This window comes from Mus musculus, chromosome 10 (genome assembly GCF_000001635.26).
Source record: "Mus musculus strain C57BL/6J chromosome 10, GRCm38.p6 C57BL/6J".
Classification (NCBI taxonomy): Eukaryota; Metazoa; Chordata; class Mammalia; order Rodentia; family Muridae; genus Mus; species Mus musculus.
Genome location: NC_000076.6, coordinates 36,621,170 through 36,640,060, shown reverse-complemented (window position 1 = coordinate 36,640,060; position 18,891 = coordinate 36,621,170). Strand labels below are relative to the sequence as shown.

At 38.7% G+C, this 18,891-nt stretch overlaps 1 protein-coding gene across 5 annotated transcripts in view; it reads right to left on the bottom strand.

Annotated features, from left to right (window-relative positions):
* Positions 1-18,891, bottom strand: part of Hs3st5 (heparan sulfate (glucosamine) 3-O-sulfotransferase 5) — a 327,808-nt gene that overhangs the window by 194,337 nt on the left and 114,580 nt on the right. For all 5 annotated transcript variants that reach the window (XM_030245115.1, XM_006512761.3, NM_001253355.1 and 2 more), the window contains one exon: positions 11,651-11,816. The gene's annotated coding sequence lies outside the window, so the exon portion shown is untranslated. The remainder of the gene's footprint in view (positions 1-11,650; positions 11,817-18,891) is intronic.

Below are 18,891 nucleotides of genomic sequence, written 5' to 3'. Positions count from 1 at the left end.
TCAATGGCCTTTCTCTATACAAAGAATAAACAGGCTGAGAAAGAAATTAGGGAAACAATACCCTTCTCAATAGTCACAAATAATATAAAATATCTTGGCGTGACTCTAACTAAGGAAGTGAAAGATCTGTATGATAAAAACTTCAAATCTCTGAAGAAAGAAATTAAGGAAGATCTCAGAAGATGGAAAGATCTCCCATGCTCATGGATTGGCAGGATCAACATTGTAAAAATGGCTATCTTGCCAAAAGCAATCTACAGATTCAATGCAATCCCCATCAAAATTCCAACTCAATTCTTCAACGAATTGGAAGGAGCAATTTGCAAATTTGTCTGGAATAACAAAAAACCTAGGATAGCAAAAAGTCTTCTCAAGGATAAAAGAACTTCTGGCGGAATCACCATGCCAGACCTAAAGCTTTACTACAGAGCAATTGTGATAAAAACTGCATGGTACTGGTATAGAGACAGACAAGTAGACCAATGGAATACAATTGAAGACCCAGAAATGAACCCACACACCTATGGTCACTTGATCTTCGACAAGGGAGCTAAAACCATCCAGTGGAAGAAAGACAGCATTTTCAACAATTGGTGCTGGCACAACTGGTTGTTATCGTGTAGAAGAATGCGAATCGATCCATACTTATCTCCTTGTACTAAGGTCAAATCTAAGTGGATCAAGGAACTTCACATAAAACCAGAGACACTGAAACTTATAGAGGAGAAAGTGGGGAAAAGCCTTGAAGATATGGGCACAGGGGAAAAATTCCTGAACAGAACAGCAATGGCTTGTGCTGTAAGATCGAGAATTGACAAATGGGACCTAATGAAACTCCAAAGTTTCTGCAAGGCAAAAGACACCGTCAATAAGACAAAAAGACCACCAACAGATTGGGAAAGGATCTTTACCTATCCTAAATCAGATAGGGGACTAATATCCAACATATATAAAGAACTCAAGAAGGTGGACTTCAGAAAATCAAATAACCCCATTAAAAAATGGGGCTCAGAACTGAACAAAGAATTCTCACCTGAGGAATACCGAATGGCAGAGAAGCACTTGAAAAAATGTTCAACATCTTTAATCATCAGGGAAATGCAAATCAAAACAACCCTGAGATTCCACCTCACACCAGTCAGAATGGCTAAGATCAAAAATTCAGGTGACAGCAGATGCTGGCGTGGATGTGGAGAAAGAGGAACACTCCTTCATTGTTGGTGGGAGTGCAGGCTTGTACAACCACTCTGGAAATCAGTCTGGCGGTTCCTCAGAAAACTGGACATAGTACTACCGGAGGATCCAGCAATACCTCTCCTGGGCATATATCCAGAAGATGCCCCAACAGGTAAGAAGGACACATGCTCCACTATGTTCATAGCAGCCTTATTTATAATAGCCAGAAGCTGGAAAGAACCTAGATGCCCCTCAACAGAGGAATGGATACAGAAAATATGGTACATCTACACAATGGAGTACTACTCAGCTATTAAAAAGAATGAATTTATGAAATTCCTAGCCAAATGGATGGACCTGGAGGGCATCATCCTGAGTGAGGTAACACATTCACAAAGAAACTCACACAATATCTATTCACTGATAAGTGGATATTAGCCCCAAACCTAGGATACCCAAGATATAAGATATAATTTGCTAAACACATGAAACTCAAGAAGAATGAAGACTGAAGTGTGGACACTATGCCCCTCCTTAGATTTGGGAACAAAACACCCATGGAAGGAGTTACAGAGACAAAGTTTGGAGCTGAGATGAAAGGATGGACCATGTAGAGACTGCCATATCCAGGGATCCACCCCATAATCAGCATCCAAACGCTGACACCATTGCATACACTAGCAAGATTTTATTGAAAGGACCCAGATGTAGCTGTCTCTTGTGAGACTATGCCGGGGCCTAGCAAACACAGAAGTGGATGCTCACAGTCAGCTAATGGATGGATCATAGGGCTCCCAATGGAGGAGCTAGAGAAAGTAGCCAAGGAACTAAAGGGATCTGCAACCCTATAGGTGGAACAACATTATGAACTAACCAGTACCCCGGAGCTCTTGACTCTAGCTGCATATATATCAAAAGATGGCCTAGTCGGCCATCACTGGAAAGAGAGGCCCATTGGACTTGCAAACTTTATATGCCCCAGTACAGGGGAACACCAGGGCCAAAAAGGGGGAGTGGGTGGGCAGGGGAGTGGGGGTGGGTGGATATGGGGGACTTTTGGTATAGCATTGGAAATGTAAATGAGTTAAATACCTAATAAAAAATGGAAAAAAAAAAGAATCTCAAGTATAAAAATTAATGTATAAAGTATCATCACTCAGTCAAGTGTTGTAATAAGAAACTGATCATCTCTGAATTGAATCTATTTTGACTTCAGGACAATCAGAGTGAAATAGAAAACCATCAGCCAGTCTACCAAGACTAAGTCTACCAAGTCATCTTGGTCCTCAAACACCCTCTCCAGTTTCTGAAACCTTAGTCTCACTCAATCTTGTCTCTTCCTTTCTCTTATACTTCTCTCGATACAACAGAATTTATTTTCTTGTGGTTGCTTTTTATTGTCTGCCATTCCCAAACAGAATGTCCTGAGAACAGAGATATTCTCTGTCAGTTTTCCTCAGTGATGCTTCTTGGGTCTTAGTATAGACTAGAGGTGAGAAATTATTCAGTATTGTTATTTTATCTGCTGAAAAAAAATAAAATGTTCATTTAATTGGTGTGTATTCATCCAGGTATGCATCTGGATTCTCAGCAAAAATCACCAAACCAAAAAAAAAATGATCATTTTATATTTATATACAAGGACAGACGGGCATATCAAGCCAGTGTAATTTATAGCACTCATGAGGATTTTTGGGCATGTTATTATACCCTGTAATTCTGACACTGAGGAGGGCATGGCAGAGATATTTGAATAAGGCTTCCAAAGACACTGACTTGAAACAAACAGAAAAAAAATGAGCTTAGCTGGACAAGTGAACATTTTGTCTTGCAAATCTATCATTATGAGGCTGGTGAGTTGGTTAAATGGGTAAAGGTATTTGCCACCACTGGTGACTAGAGTTTGATCACAAGGTCCCACACATATGAGATAATTGACTCCCCAAAGTTGCTTTCTGACCTCTACATATGCTCTGTGACACAAACACCCCTCCACATATTCTATTCCTCTCTCTCTCTCTCTCTCTCTCTCCCTCTCTCTCTCTCTCTCTCTCTCTCTCTTTCCCTAACACACACATACACAGGTGGGGGGAGTGGATATAAATGAGTACAAAATTAATAGAAAATAATAAAAAGTAAAAAAAAATAAATATTGCCATGTTTGACAGACACAGTGGACTTGTGGTTGTGATGTCACAATGCCAGTGCCGATGTGTTTTTTGTATTAAAAAAAAAAAAAAAAAAACAAAGCCGGGTGTGGTGGCACACGCCTTTAATCCCAGCACTTGGGAGGCAGAGGCAGGCAAATTTCTGAGTTCGAGGCCAGCTTGGTCTACAAAGTGAGTGCCAGGACAGCCAGGGCTACACAGAGAAACCCAGTCTCAAAAAAAAAAAAAAAAAAAAAAAAAAAAAAGTAAGGGAAGAGTCAGTTGAGTTCCTTCAAGATCAGGATGCTGGAGCAGCCTGTAGCTATTATACAATGTTGTTCCAGACATGATCTTATCATTTGCTTTTAGCCAGTCTCATACCTCTGCCGAGAATCTGCGTATTTTGGAAAAGAATGTGACTCAGTACCCAAATGCTTGCCTGGTGTGTACACATCCTGGGTTTGATTCCCAGGACTGAAAAGCAATTATTTACCTCCACGTAAGAAAAAAATCTCTATATGTGTCTCTAGGGCTTGGGTAACTTTGAGATATATTTACTACTACAGGGACCAGACAACATGTTATTTGAGCAATCTTTCTTGAACAATGTAAGAGAATTTTGTTCATATAGATCAGATCTAGTATTTAGAAAGGTGAGAGGATCCAAATGATAAAGTGTTTGTCTTGTAAGCCTTGGGTAAAGAGTTCAATTTCCAGCCATGATTACATCATGTCTGTAATCGCAACTCAGGCAATAGAGACAGGTGGCTCTCTGGGACTCATTGGTCAGCCAACCTAAGAACCAATGACCTCTAGGTCAATGAGCATGTGATTTCAAAGCAGATAGGTAACCTTTCTGAGGATGATGCCCAAGGCTGTCTTCAGGCTTTCACATTCACAAGTACACATATGTATGCATACCTGCACACACATGACCACATATATCATGCACACATATATAATTAAGAATTTGAAAATATTTAAACTCATGAAAACTTATCTCATTTAGAAAGACTGGGCAATCTAGGAAGACTATCACTGCAATACACAGAATAGCTTCATTACATGTTTTCTTTTTTTTTCTTCTGAAGTCATATACCATCAAGAGCAATGTGTTTTCAGTTTTGAGCATTATCTTTTCATTCTCTCAGGAATATTACACACCACTATACATGTTTTTTTCACTGCCTTCAGACAGCTTCTTTGTAATTTCCTATGCTTTGTTAAGGTTTTGATCATAACCACACTGCATATATTATACACTGGAATTACATCAGAGCAGAAATTGAACTGGATGAAGGGCTCTGCATTATAAGTAAGTTGAGTTAATGTGTGAACGATATGTTACCTGGGCCTGCAGTTGCCCAGGTGTTTCTTTAAGGGGTCTGGAAAGGAAGGGAAGAATCCTGCTGTGCAGAGGATAGGAAAATTATTATCATCTGCTCTCTGAAATTGAAGGAGAATTTTCGCTCAGCAGAAACCTCTTGAACTGCAAAAGTCTAAAATTGTACCCTACTGGTAAGAATGCCTGTTTGTGGTGGTGGGAATTTAAACATTCCATTTTGCTTCAAATCAAGGAAATGTTATGAGTTTGCAATTGAAGCATGCTATCTCTTCTTTGCAAAAGAGAAGTGACCTTGTGACCCCTATACCAACACTGAAGAATAAATTGTAATTTGGAAAGTACTCTCTTTTTGCTTAATGCGTGATTTTAATAGTCATTCTTTTAAAGGAAGAAGTTTTTGTCTTAGACTTGAATTCCAGTGTTTTATTTTAACACAGAAGATGACTTTCTAGTCTTAATTCACTAGCTGGACTGTCTGCTTATTGGGAACTTCTTGGAAGTTAAGCTTATTTTCTGGACAGATGCTTTTGATCATTCATAAAACTCAGTCTATTCATGATTATATGCTTCTGCTCTGGACCATGCCCTTCAGCCCCCCTTAGTCTCTGCTTGTTTTGGTTAATACTTGGGCCCGCGTTTTAGTTTTTTTCTGAATCTAAGATTTTAAAATTCAGAATTGTTTATGTTTCAGTATCTTTGTCTATTTTTCCACTTTTGTCTTCTAAAACTAACTTGTTGTGCATTGCGCTACTGTATTTTGCCCTGTGGCCTAATGTGAAAAACACTCTGTTTTTAAAAATAAAGAATAAGCATTTTTTTTTATTTACTGATATTGAAGATAGATGTATTTTCTTTTTAATTTGGAAAATTTGTTTTTCTTGAGCAAGATATATGCAGCTTTGAAAATTATGTATCACTCCAGCACTCAGAAGGCAGAGGCAGATGAATCCATGAGTTCGAGGCTAGCCTGGTCTACAGACCAAGTTCCAGGGTCTACAGATCCTGTGGCCAGGGCTAGATAGAGAAACCCTGTCTCAAAAGCCAAATCAAAGAAAAAAAAAAAAGAGAGAAAGAAGGAAAATAATTGAGCAGTGAGTGATGCTTCTCTTAGTTTCCTCTGTTAGTCTGACCTCTTCGGACATGAAAATGCTTGTTAGGCCCCTATGAGTACATGAATGGATGGGGAAAGTGGCATGTATTTTTCTCTTTCCCATTTGTCCCAGATAATATTCAATAATACCAATTCCATTCTCCTTGTTTTATTTCTATCTTTACTTTATTTCTTTGGAAACACAATGTCATGAAGGGTAGAATGGCCTTGAACTCTCACTGGTAGCTTCTCCTATCTCCACCTCCTATGTGCTGGTATTAGAAGCATGAACCACCACTTTAGGCTTCAACAGTACTTACTATGTTCTTATATTCTTTAACGTCCCTGTATTGCTTGCCAGAGACACTGAAACATATATATTTATTACATTTAAATGGCATCTACTGATTCCCAGGCATTGAGAAGAAAGCCACCAGATGTATAGGGCTATACACTCAAAACTCAAAACACTTCGTATTGCATCCTGTGTTTTTGTTAGTCATTTTAATTCTGTACCTTAATAACATCATACTTCATGTTTGAGTATGTCATTCCAAACTTTGTATTTTGTATTTATCTCTCTAGTTGAATATATCCAGTGCTCACAATCAACCCTTTTTTGCTTTTTATCTACAGTCAGGATACCATCACCCGACCCTTAGTAGTTCTTTCAAGAAGGGGCTTATGATGATATTGTTGACAGAGAGCCTGCACCAACAGGATATTTGCTTCCAGGTTTTATATGTTAGGAGCCGACTTGACTAACTGATCATCAACCCTATGATTCTCACAAAGCTGGGGTGTGGATTATTCACATGACACCCTCTATATTGTTAGATAACTCTGCTGCTATATTTGTTCTTGTTGCTTTTGTTATTGTTTTATTTTTGACAAAATTCAACCTGTGCAAACTTCTAACAGCCACTTCAGATAAAGCCTCTCAAATATTTCCCTTCTCTAAGGCAAAAGCATTGAGCCACTGAAGAAAACTTCTAAACAGCAGAATAACTCCAGCCTCATGGGCTTAACATTCTGTCCAGTTAGTACAGGCCACACATGGTCTGAGCTATCCCTGTGCTCTTCCCACAGCATGTAGAGTTATCATTTAGGGATCTTTAAGGATGGAAGGGGCTGCTGAGATATACAATGCAAAGGTATAATTTTAGGCTGAAGAAATGGAATGGGAAGAACCTGGAAGCAATAAAGACGTTTTTCCTTTGGTTGGTTCTGGTTTTATGTTTTATGGTTAAGCCACTACTAGCAAGCTGTCCCCTTTGTACCACAGTTACTTCCATGAAAGGATCCTTTTACTTCCTCTGTTCTCTAGAAATTCCATGATCGGAAGTGTTTCGCTGCAAGTAAATGAGCTTAGTAGGTGCCTGACACATGGGAGAGTTCACCTAGTCTGACGGCTATTTTTATTTTGTGCATTCTACCAATGGAATGACACACAAGGTAACTGGATTATGGTTTTCAGTGGGTTTTTGTTAAACACATATACTTCCATTTTTATTTTCTGCTTTTCTTAAGAACTAGGCTTACTTTTTGTTTTTAATTATTCATCTGTGTACATACATGGGTATGGTACGGGGAGGCCAGAGGTATAGATCACTTACAACTGGGGTTACAGGTGGTTGTGAGCCACCTGATGAGGGTGTTAGGAATCAAACTCTTATCATTTCGAAATGTCACTAGCTTATGCTGAAGATATTGGCCAGATTCTCTGTTCAGTACAAACATTTGGCCTCAAAAGTCCATTAACGAATATTGTAATTAAACTAAGGAGATAATTACTTGGGATACATATGGAATGTACAAAATCCTAGGCCAACCGCAGCTGGTTGTAATAATGGTGAAACTAGCCATGTGTTACACAGGAGACTTAAGAACGAAGACATCAACACCAGTGCAACAGACACACACAATTATCCTCCAAATAGAATAATCAATACAGCTAGCAAATTCCCAAAAGCATGTGGGAGTTATCCAATACAGGTAATGAGGAATATTTCCATTGGTTGCTATAATTTGAAAATAGCAACGTTTAATAAAAAGAAAAACATGCAGAATTTTGTTCTCCTGCATCATACCACAGATAATGGGTTGGATCTAAAACTTAAGTTTTATTCCCCGGACTCAATAAAATATAGTTTAAGATATAAGACTTTGCTTGAGACTACTTTAAAAAACAATCATAGATCTATCATAATATTGTTTTTCAATTTAATTTTTTATCTGTATAGGTAGTTTGCCTTTGTGTACCACATGAATGCAGTGTACATGGAAGCTCAAGAGAGGCATCAATTCTTCTGAAACTAGAGTTTGAGACTGTTGTGAGCTGCCAAGTATGCTAAGAATCAAGCCCACATCCTTAAGAAGAGCAGCCAATTCTCCTAACCACTGAGCAATCTCCACAGCTCCTCCTACACATTTCTAAAATGTCAATTTTTTTTTCGGATAACTAAGTACATTTTTTTAGCCTTTTAAAAATTTTTCACCTTACATTAAGGATATAACCTTCAGTAGACCTGGAGATCATTATGCTAAGCAAAATAAAAGAGATTCTGAAGGATAAATATTACATGTGTTCTCCCATATATTAATGTAGCACATTTTAAGGCAGACACATAGAAGGGGGACTTTTGGGAAACTAATGGGGAGTGTGGGGGAAGAGGGGGTAGGGAAAGATACCATGTCCAGCCAGAGTTCCTCCTATGCTCTGGGCAGGTGGATGCAGGATGACTGCCATATGCTTTCCACTCTGCCTGGGTGGGCATCTAAGCCACTGAGCCCACTCAACTGGGGGAGGGTGGACAAGGGGCAGCCACCCCGATACCAGGGACCCCAGGGCAACACCCTTGGCCCCAGAGTTATGGGAGAGAGGGCAGAAGGAGAGAGGTTCCCATGCAGGTGAGAGTCCTTAGTCCAGGCCTTAACTGGAGCACAGGAAGGCCTTCCATCAGATTAGAAACGGTACGTTAGGAGAAAGTCTATCCTGTTGTCCAAGCACAGTGGATCTTGATGAACAGAGATGGTCTATGGTTTTAGAGCTTTATTGTAGAAAGGCAGGGGGAAAGAGATAAGGTAAAAGAGAGAGACTTTCCATGGCGAAGAGGAGAGAAAGGGGAAAAGATGAGAAAGAAGAAAGGCTAGAGAGTAAGAAAGAGAGAGTAAGAGAGTGAGAGGAGAGAGTGAGAGGAGAGGAGAGGAGAGGAGAGGAGAGGAGAGGAGAGAATGAGGAGAGAACAAGGAGAGAGTGGGGAGAGAATAAGGAGAGAGTGAGGTGGGTCCAAGCAACCCCTCTTATGGTGGACTGTTATCTTACTGTTGCTAGGTAACTGGGAGTAGTCTAGCCTGAAGGTCAGAAGCTTGGGACATTGTCTATATGACTACTAGCCATGCTTCTCCTATGGGGGTTGTGGGGGAGGTAACTTTGACAGGAGCCTGGATTCCAGGAGAAGTGGCCAAACACCTGCCATCCCATGTTGGTGGGAATTACCACCCGTCAGGTTCTCCAGTGGATCCAGATCTAGCCTTGCCTGGAAACCAGGCTTTCTGTATATAGCCCAACGCCCCAAAGGGGACCTTATAGGAATAGGAAGGGACCATATTGAGGTGAGTCAAGTTAAGGTGAAACACATCAGAGATAAATAGGATCAAATTGTGCTCCATGTATGTATAAAATGTCACCAGTTATTCTGAACAAATAATATATGCTAGTAATAATAACACCTCAGTTAGACAAAGGGTTTTAAGCCCAGAGAAGTAATAAAAGATCAAATTCATTTCTGTCAGTTGAGGATAACTATCAGAATTATTTTGATTAAGTAATATTCTTATTCCTTTTGACTATCTCCTGATGCATTTCCAGCTTAAAAAATAAAAGACAATAAGACCACGTCAAAATATGGTTTAATAACTTCCTGTATTTACTTACATAAGTTATTATTTTCTATACTGGTAATTTTTCTATATACATTGACTTCTCAACATGTTGAGGTCAATAAGGCCATCTAAATATCTTTATGTCTTACGAATTTCTTTATTACACACGATCATAATAAGAGTAACATCCATCTCTTCTCTAACCCTCATAGTTACAAGCAGATCAAGCCTGAGGGAGGCTAATCTTGCTGTTTTCCCTTATGGACTCTGAAGATGTATCCCATACAAGAGAAATTATTGCTTATTTTAGATCCAACCACATTGGTAATATACTTTTTTCCCTTCTCAACCTTCATCAAGAAGGGATTTTTCTGCTTCTATCCTTACTGAGACATCCTCATTGCAAAATAGGTGCTGAATTTCTCCTCATTCAGTCACATCGGGCCAGGTGGTTGTTTACTGTTCTTCCTGTTTCGCTAGGCTAAGAAGAGGAAAGGGATTCCTGAGGGGATCAGAACACAGGAGCTCAGCTGTGCCTTCCTCCTCACAGAGTTTATGCTGCTGTGATTCCACAACATTTCTGTCATTTAATTTCACTTCATATTTTGCTGAACACTGGACCTGCCTCATACAGTGCCCTGAGATTGTGTGGGGACTGTAATTTAAGAACACAGTCTGATAAATATGCTTATGATAGATAGTAACTGAGGACAAGACTCTACTTGCCCTTACCTGCTCCATTGCTAGTAAAATGGGGGGGGGGGGGTGATGAAGAGGGAGAAGGAAGGAAAAAAGAAGGAGAATGTAGGTATGGTCCTTTTGAAAATGAAATATGACAGAAAATTAATACTAAAAGACTGTTATGCAATATTTTCAGAACTTTTTAAACTCTAAATTTATATTTCATAAATTTTAGGATTCTCATGATGTGTAGTACAGACTTTATATTCAGATGTGATCATCTTGTGAACAATTCCAATTACCAATACATGTAAAATTATTATTTTAGTTAATACAGATCTGTAAATAATTAATCTTATCACTTACAAATCATTGCCTCACCTTCTGCATATAAATGTGATCCATTTTCTATGTGCGATGTGAATGACTAATGTATATAAGCAAAGGATGCCAGAGGAATGTACTTCTTTATATATTTTTTCTTTTCCAATTTTATGAACAAGAAATCCACTAAGTGTGAATGAGCGTAGAGAGTGATAGAGAGGGGAAAATGTCAATCATACTGAGATGCAGTCCAAGTATTTTGATTACACATTTCACTCCTTACTATGAATACAACACCATGATAAGCCGTCAGGGACTCATCATAACATTAAAAAAGCCCATGTGTAGCCAGGCAGTGGTGAACCCAGCACTTGGGAGGCAGAGGCAGGCGGATTTCTGAGTTCGAGGCCAGCCTGGTCTATAGAGTGAGTTCCAGGACAGCCAGGGCTACACAGAGAAACCCTGTCTCGTAAGAGAGGGGGGGGCTGCAATAAAAAGGCAGTGCCAATTTAGCTCTTCTGTGCTAAACGTTGCTCTACTCATTCTCTGAGTAAAGGAAACTACATAAAACACCAATAATAACATTAAAATTATAAATGAAACGTAAATGTCTTTGAATTCCACTTTTATAGTTTCTTAAAGGCTCCACAGGATCAGGATCATCACCAAGGGTAAAGTATAGTCCAATGTCTGTGAATCTAAGACTCTGGAATATGCGTGGAGGCCAGTTCTTTAAGGACCTTTTCTCTCATTCTCTGTGACTCTTGTACACATTCAGGTTTTAGGATGTCTGTGTTAAGAGTTTCCTGAGGAGAGATGGATGATCATATGATCCTGGCTTCCTATGCACCCTTACCTCTTTGTCCTGGGGTGCTTACAGCGATTATAAGTCCTATTCTGCTTACTTCCTAGTTTTGCTGTGGGATGTCCCATAGTGCTTATTTTTCTCATATTTAACTGTTTTTAATTTGTGTACTTTTCAGTAACTCAAATTTCACTTACCTTCACATCTTTATGCTCATCCAGGAAGTTCTGTATGTATGGAGGAGAGACTTCCAAGAATATGACAAGTTGCTTGTCTAGTTTCTGAGAGCGTCAGCTGGCTGTTGAAGATCCTGAGGTGGGCAGCAGAAAGCACCAGTCTAAAGCCAGTGGGGCCTGGTTATCTCTAAACAGAGCAGAGAGATGGACAGTTGGTCACCTGTACTCTACAATCGCCAGGATTGGCTGGGGACAAGGTTACTCTCAGTAAACTAACAGTGCTACTAAATTTAAACTTGGCTGAGGCTTACTGCTCCTCAGTTTAGCACAGTTGTCATTTAAAATGTCACGAGGCTGGGAAGTCAGCATCGCAGGGTTTCTCTGAAGGCAGAAGAAGCAGAAAGAGTTCCTAGTGTGCTAACTGACTATTTTTTCAAACATTGAATTAAGTGAGACAATTACTAATTTTATTTTTTATATGCAGGCGTTGAATTCATACTGAATTTCTACATCAAGGTCCCTTGGAAATACATCTTTACATGAAAGTCTATAGTATCCTGGCTGTCCTGGAACTCACTCTGTAGACCAGGCTGGCCTTGAACTCAGAAATCCGCCTGCTTCTGCCTCCCAAGTGCTGGGATTACAGCATCTTATAAAACAAAAAAGGCGGGATATTTTTACTACATTGCCATGGAATCACCTGATAATTTTGCAGCTTTCTTTCACATGGGCAATGCTTTGAAGATAATTAGGCAGACACATGGATAAAAGTCCTTCCTAGTTTGTATGTCTGGTGGTGTATGCTTTCCTAGTCAGGAAAACCAAAATTCTTTTTTGAGTGAGTTAAGTCGACAATGGTAAGAGTTAATAGAAAAGGAGAATAAAACACATTTAAAATTGATAATCAACAATGCAATTGTTTTTATGAAGGGGGAAAGGAAGTAAAAAGTAGAAGTAACTATAAGATCATGAGCACAGGGACAGGCACACACTACACAGTGAGCACAGGAGGCCTTGTGTGAGCATAGCTCATGAAAAAGGCTCCACCACCGCCCATCTACCTTCCTCTTTCCTGTGTCTCACAAACAGAAATAATAGGATCAAGTGAACTTGTCTTAGACCATAAGAAATGCAAAGATATACTGAATACAAATGTTACCATAACTTTGATTTATTTATCAGTAAAATGGCTCTTGATGCTTTTCACTTGTATCCATTTGTTAGAATAGGTCGACGATGCTTCAAGGTAGGTAGCTGTCTTGTTTCCATAATAATAATAATAATAATAAAAAAATCAGGGAAACTTCTGAGAAGCAAAAATATGGCCACCTATGGATGAGCAACAGAGTCAATTCTACTAAATTTTAAATGCCACTGGTTTGAAATACCAATGGGGTTGGGGTTAGAGAGATGGTTCACAGGTTAAGCCCACTAGTTGCTTTCCCACAGGATCTGGGTTTAGTTTCTAGCACCCATATGGTGCCTAAGAACTATCTGTAACTCCAGTTCCAGGGCATTTTTGATGCATCATCTTACCTCCTCAGGCACTCATCCATGTGATACACAAACATTCAGGCAAAATACTAGTTAAAACTAGTAAAAATAAAATTATACACTGGATTTTCAGTTCCTTGCTAGGAGAAGCCTTGCTCTCAGACAAAACCCTCCTAAAACTGCTAAGCTTTTGCACTGCAGTGACTGTGGCTCTCTCTGTCTCTCTCTGTCTCTGTCTCTGTCTCTGTCTCTCTCTGTCTCTCTCTCTCTCTCTCTCTCTCTCTCACACACACACACACACACACACACACACTGCATTATTACATTCATAGCATCAAGTATCACCTTTGAATTTTACGACTGATCATGCCAAAACCTTGTTTAGAAACTTTCACTCCATTTCTAATGTTCTTGGTATAGAGACTCAGTAATTTATATAGTTGCATGCAAATCCTGTGTTAATAGCCAGTCTCCTGCTTGATATAGTACTGTACACATGTAACCACAGAACTCTTGAGGCAGTGTCTACAAAATTGTGAGTTTGAGGCAAGATTGCGATGCATAGTGAGATCTTATCTTGCAAACAACCAAAAGAAAACAAAACATATCATAGCCTAATTTCCATAAGCAATAGGAAGCCTTTTTGTTTACCTCATTTTTAGTTAAACAACATTCAATAAAGTATTTAATAGATACCGAGTACCAAATGTATATATAAATAACTCATAAATTGTGTAATCAAGTTTGCTTAATGCTTTAGTTTCTGGATTACTTATAAGCCTATTGAAGGTAAGGATATATCTAGTACATTTGTTGTGAACCAACAGCTGATGACTTACAAACACGAGAGTTGAGAAGTATTTGATTTGTTGATGTTGATTAATGTACACTTGTTCCTCTTTAAAAGGCTAATTTTTTTCCTCTCTCACAAATGGGTAGGTAGATCATTAGTTCTCTACACTAAGAAAAATAATCAACGGCAAACATAACATCATTTTGTCAAATAAAAAGGCAGAAAAATTGAAAGTATGTCAGATTCTATGGAAGTATCCTAATTGTATGCAAATTCTACAGATTAGTTATGAAAAAGCATCTGCACATATGGACAGCCTTGCAGAAAACTTTGTGTGAAGTGGATACACTCTTGTGTTTTCAAATATGTCATAATTTGTATTTGAGACCAGAGGTAAAATTCGTTATTAGTGATAATTAAAAGCTAAACCTTTTCTGAGCATGGTAGATCTGGTTCATTTGGAAATTTGTTACTTTTGAATACTTATCTGAAAAGAGCCGAAGAGATTTCAAAGGTGAATTTAAGGTTATGTCTATTGTGCTATCCTGTTATACGTAGACCTCTCTCTAAATAAAAGAACTATTTTCTAAGCTGTTTAACATGAGAACATGCAGAGGAAGCCAACAAGTGGTGATGTATTATACCTGGGAGGATGTATTCAAACAGAGGGGTGGTGCCATGCTTGTGACCTTAGGCTCCTGACTCTAGCATGGCTAGACAATGTTTTCCAAATTAGACACAGGTAGACAGAACAAGGAATTCAGAAATGCAGGAAGGAAGGAGCCAGGAAATGGGAGCAAAGACAACGCAAGTTTTGTTCGTGAATAGTATTCTTTCACTCTTAATGCCCCAGTCCTGCTAAGCAATGTGGAAGTTTCCCAGAGGTGTATTTATTTAAGAAGCAACTGCCTTTGTATTTCTACAGACTGTTGTTCAGTCCCACATCCTTTCTAGATCATTTAGAACATTGCCTTTCTTAGGAAACTACCAAGAGAGAAGGAAGGAAGGAGGCTAGAGAAAAAAAAGGAATTAATTCTTTAGGAAACACAGTTTGAAAACGACCCCAAAGAGTTCTTGAAAGAAAAAAAAAATCAAAAAGCAGCCTGTTTATACCTTTTCTCCAGGGTACCAACAGATATTTCAGGAAGTTAGTGAATCATGACTTAAAACTCAATTGTTTTTCAACAAAATAGATCTCATTAGAGTGTGAGTCAGACTTTCATTTCCCCTGTGGCTCTGGCTCCAAAGGATAGGTTAATTCTGCACCATTTACTTTTGTTCTTTGCATGTATGCATATTTATATATTATATACATAAAAAGTGAACCTAACTGAACCATGTAAGAATGTACCCTGCTCTATGTACCTCTTCATACTGGTGTTTTAAAACTGACTCGTACCTATAGAATATTCCACATGCCAGGCTTTAAATTTTATTGTCTTACTGATTTCTTTCCTTTCCTTTCCTTTCCTTTCTTTTCCTTTCCTTTCCTTTCCTTTCCTTTCCTTTCCTTTCCTTTCCTTTCCTTTCCTTTCCTTTCCTTTTTTCTTTCCTTTTCTTTTCTCTTCTCTTCTTTTCTTTTCTTTTCTTTTCTTTTTTGTTTTTGTATTGTTTTTTGTTTTTTGAGACAGGGTTTCTCTATATAGCCCTGGCTGTCCAGGAACTCACTCTGTAGACCAGGCTGGCCTTGAACACAGAAATCTGCCTGCCTCTGTCTCCCAAGTGCTGGGATTAAAGGCATTCACCACCACTGCCCAGCAGTCTTACTGATTTCTGAATCTTCTGATAAAATTGAGTTTTTCTTTTGGTATTAAAATGAAGCATGGGCCAAGCAGTGGTGACGCATACCTCTAATCTCAACGATCAGGAAGCAGAGGCAGGCAGAGATCTCTGTGATTTCATGGCCAGCCTGGTCTACAGAGCTAGTTCTAAGACAGTCAAGGCTACACAAAGAAACTCTGTCTCAATAAACAAACAAACTGAAACATCTTCTATGATTTAACCTCTGTTACTTTAAAAAGTTTTTGTTTTGTTAAGACTAAGAGATTGCTGACTTATGTTCACATTGTGTAGGTGTTCATCTTAATACTGGCTACTTCTAATTCAAAGATGTTGAGTACCCTTTGACAACTTCCACAATGAAAAGTATATTTCTCCCTTATATTTTGAAAGCTTCTCAAGGAGGCAAGAAATGCAGTACTGTAATATGAGAGATAAAAAATAAGTCAAACTAATTATATATATTTATCCCTAGATGATCAGTTTTCTATGATTTTATTCAGTCAGGAGGGAACTGAAAAACTGCACACTTGATGAGATCTGAAAATAAGGTCATTCTAAGGATTCAGGGTGGACCATTACTAAATATGCTCTTCAGCTGATGGCAGGAAGGGGATGGATTGCTAAGAGTATGATGCACAGCTTATAATCACATGGAATGAAGTTAGAACCACAGAGACTTTATGAGTAAAAAAGAGAAAATCTGGGTCTCAGGGGTTGACCAGGATCCTAATGTCCATGTGGAACCTACACAGATGTCTCTTTAATTTTCCCTCTGTCTAAATGATCCCCTGATCAGTGACTTCCAAGCCATAAGGAGGCCTTAGGGATGTGAGGCATCCAAGGATGCTGGTGTATTAGAAATTGTTCTACCCCGGTGTGCTTCCCACTCAGGAGCTGACTCTGTAGCTGTCAAGTATCAGTTCTTAGCAAGTGTGAGAAAACTATTACCTTCTTCAAACTCTCAGAGGAATAACATGCGAATCAGCACTCTCACCATGGCAGATTTCTCAAGGACAAACAAGTTACAGTATACATTCTAGATGACCCTGACTTACCTGATCCATCTAGCACATTGACACTCTTCACTCTGGCTCTTTCCTCTTTTTTTAAAAAGGTGTCCACTAAGGGAAATGCCATTCAGGGATGTCTCTATTCTGTGCATTGTCATGATAATTTATACAAATCACACAAAGCTCACAGCATGTAGCATTCACTTTATATAGACAACCAGTTAAACTGCTCAGTGAGGCTCACAAGTATTATTGAATACATGCAGCCTGTTGAAGAATTGTGAATGTTTTTAGTTCTTTTCATATTTCATAGAATATCCAAATGCCACGTAGCTTTTCTTTTTTCTGTTTGTCCCTGTGCTCTTGATGAGCTACAGTAGAGTGTAATGTGAAGGGTCCCCTGAGTCCAGGGACTGTGCCATATATATCTCTCTGCCTGCAATCAAATGTTGGGCTGGGAACAGAGCTTATAATGCATGGTGATGATCACTACACGTGATATTTTGCATGAGTGCAAAAAAAAAAATCTATCCTTTATCTCCTATCATTTTCATTTTTTTTCTGTCTCTGGCAAGACAGGAGGTTTGTATTGCTTCTGAGTGTGAGTATGATACATTTAGATATGTATTCCATCACTCTACAAGATAAAACATATGCTTTGTAACAATCAGCACTACAATTTTATGCTGAATTGAAATATTTCAGACTTTGATGGGCTTAGCAGATACACACAGGGAAGATAGATGTCAAAGAATAGGCAAATGTTTAACTGTCTCCATCATTGATACTGTTGGCTCTGGTCCCACTCGGTTGGTGCGGCTTTCTCAGAAAGTGAATCACACATAGAAATCATGATGACTTTGAAAAATGGGTTTATAGAGCTGGGGAGAAAGCTCAGTTTTACAGTGTATCTTGTGTAACATTAGGATCCCTAGAACCTACTGCAAAAAAAGTTGGGTGTGTTGGCATGCTCATGTAATCTCAAGACTGGGAGGTGGAAATAGATGGAATAGGTCTGTTCACCAGTCTCGCAACAGACTATTGAGAGATGCTCAGTCAAGGTTGTCTTGTGGCCTCTATAACCCAGTACATGCATACATGCATGTTTTTATATACACACACATGTGTACGCACACACACCCACACACAGACACACACACAGAGCTACATGATATAGGATATAGTCTATAGGCTATATGTAAGAGATGTACATGCCCTTAATAATGGAGCAGCCTCTATAGCTTCACAGATGGATGTATACATGATAATATTATTTAACTATCTACTTATTTTATCTAAAATTGAAGTTATAAGTATGGTTTTAAAAACTCTGGCAACCATGAAACACTTTTTAGGAGGGATGAGAATAAGGAAGCAGCTAATTCATGTTCAGTTTATACTACTGAATAATGTCTTAGCTGACAGAAAAATATTTTAAAACTAAGACACATGGTATTAAGGAAATGTTCAGATATGGCAAAAATGAAGCAAAATTTATTGGATTGTTAAAATATTCTTTGGACTTATAGAGTGGAAGCTTCCCATAATCCAGGCTATCTGATGACCTGAGATAAACCACTATTTTTTAAAAGAGTTTACTAAAGAACACTTGACAAATACTATGAAAAGCATTATTAAATAGGATTAAATTATAGGATTTTAAACCTTGCTTGTTTGAATATACCTGGTATGAACAGCCCAGTGGGCCAGTGTTCAAGTTTGAACCTTAAAGATTTTTGTTCTACTGAACTGAGCTAAGTATCTAAAGCTTCAAACTAGAGTAAAAGTTACAAAACACTACCCAAGAGTATGTAAATCTGGAGTTCTGGATGCAGATCTGTCTCATACACGTACCACCAGCCATGTTTGCATATACACACTGCAGTTTGATCTGGACTCTCCTTCCAGTCTCAATACTTTTCTCAGGAAGATTGACTTTTCAACTAATACTTCAGAACTCCAGCAATCTGCATGCAAATTCCAAGAATGAACTAACAGGGATCCCAGAGAGGAAAGAGAAACACAGAAGTATGTACAAGCCTATCGGAATTCTCACTTCCTAAAAACCATCTAGTGTCTCGTATAAAATGTTTAACAGCAGTGTTCCTGGGTGATTACTAACCTTTAAATTTTGCTCATCTTTCAACACAATTCAGCAAATACAGACAGAAGATCATACAGTG